This window comes from Crocuta crocuta, unplaced genomic scaffold, assembly GCF_008692635.1.
Source record: "Crocuta crocuta isolate KB4526 unplaced genomic scaffold, BGI_CrCroc_1.0 scaffold301, whole genome shotgun sequence".
Classification (NCBI taxonomy): domain Eukaryota; kingdom Metazoa; phylum Chordata; class Mammalia; order Carnivora; family Hyaenidae; genus Crocuta; species Crocuta crocuta.
This window is the reverse complement of record NW_027527544.1, coordinates 739,183-741,273: the sequence shown is the minus strand read 5'-3', so window position 1 is coordinate 741,273 and position 2,091 is coordinate 739,183.

The window sequence follows — 2,091 nt, the reverse complement described above, 5'->3', positions numbered from 1 at the left end:
GGTTCTATCTCCCACTCTTTTCAATTTGGGGGAAAATATGAATTTTGTCTCATAATAATTTCCTTCCTAACTGGCTTATAATGATTGTCAGTGGCAGTTTCTCGGTAATTCAAAGCAGGAGGGATAAACCATAGAGGTGTGTATTTAATTTTTTTTAATGTTTATTTATTTTTGAGAGAGAAAGAGAGAGACAGAAACAGAGCATGAGCGTGAGCAAGGGAGATGCAGAGAGAGAAGGAGACAAAGAATCTGAAGCAGGCTCCAGGCTCTAAGCTGTCTGCACAGATCCTGACGCAGGGCTCAAACTCACGAACCACGAGATCGTGACCTGAGCTGAAATCGGCCGCTTAACCAACTGAGCCACCCAGATACCCCAAGTGTTTTATGTTTATTAGAGATATTTTCAGCTGAAATTTTCATTCTTTAGTAATGTTAGTCACATCCCACCACTGAAAATTAAAAACTAACAACAACAAAAAAGCCCTCTGGAGTGTCTATCTTTGTGGACACTTGATATTTTTTTTTTAACTCTATTTCTATATTCTGGTGACTTCCCACTGATTCAGGCAGGAAACCAGAGCTCATCTTTCTGGCTTCCCTTGTGACTACAGTGTCACAAGATTAGGTCCTATCAATGAGATGCAGTCAAGCAAAGCCAACTGAGATGAAAGCTTCATAAGAAAGGAGGGAGGAGTACAGAATGGCGTTGACTGACAGCAGAAACTCAAGCTGGCAGAAGTCTTAGTGCAAGTGTTGCCTGTCAGCAAATGAGTTGCTAGCTGTGTAACCTTCAAGCCTGACTCTCTAGCCACCTCAAGGAATCTATAAGCTACCTCATCTCCTTTAATAAATCTCTTTTCCTAAAACAACCTGGAAAGGGTCCTGTTGTTTGTAGCCAAGAACCCTAATATCCCTTCACTCCTTGGCTCTTCCCTATAAGGTAGATATTCTAGAATTTATTAGACATTGTTGTCTTTTAGCATCAAACAGAAGCCCTCTCCATTTGTTTTATGGCTTTCTTTAGAATATGGGGTGCTTGTTGCCTGTTGGTTTCTAGCCTGGCGTCCTTGCTTGCCAATTCTTAGAATGTCCTAATTGACATCCTCATATAGTTGAATGTGCTGTTCTCATAGCTGTTACCACATTGTCTTGGTCATTCTCTTGGTAGTTGCCCTCATTATATGGTGAGTGCTTCAGGGACAGGGATTGATTGTACCTTACCCAGCTTTGATCACCTGGGTCTCAGGTTAAGACCCAGCACATAGTAGGTGCTCAGTAAGTGTTAATGCTTCTCAGGGCAGACGTAAATCTATTAAAGTAATTTCACTCAGTTTGATTTACTAAACATCTGTGCAAGTTGAAGTTAAAAAGGGCATGATTGCTGTTCATGCCATGGCAGCCATTTACCAACCTGGAGGTAATACGCCGTGACTCTACCCTGAGGACGCTTCTCTCACGCTGTTTGTTGTGGACAGCAGTTTATCAGATCAGTCTCCCTTCTTCCCCCATCTGTAAGACTTCAGTTATATGAGCCACATAAACATTACACAGCCCATATTAATCCCATTTAAAAGGGAGGAAGAGAAGTCCCATTCTCTCTTCCCTCCATTACTCCATCATACTGTCATTTTTTCTAGTCATTACAGTTTCGTAATTAATTGGCATTGTGTAAAATTGGCACCAGTTCGACAGCCTCTGTAAATTCACTCCAAGTTTATGAGCTAATAAACCCACTGACTACAGTGGTAAACTATGAAAAGGTGCCCCACTGCAGTTTTCTGAATTCGAGTGGGTTATAAACTTGTGCAGTTTCGCTGTTACTCCTCTGCCATGTCCGTGTCAGCCGGCACCAGTGTAAGCAGAGCCATAAGGAAGCTATGATCATATGTGTGTTCTATTAATGAACACTTCAAAAACTGACATCACTGGGTAGTGGATCAAAGCAAGAGAGAGTTTTGCAGAATAGTCATTAATGTGTGTGATCTGTGTTGCTGGAGATCCCCGTGCAAAGGACCTGATGGCAGAAACTGGAGAAAGAGAAGTCCAGAGTGCATAAAAAAAAATATATATATATATATATAACAGATATGG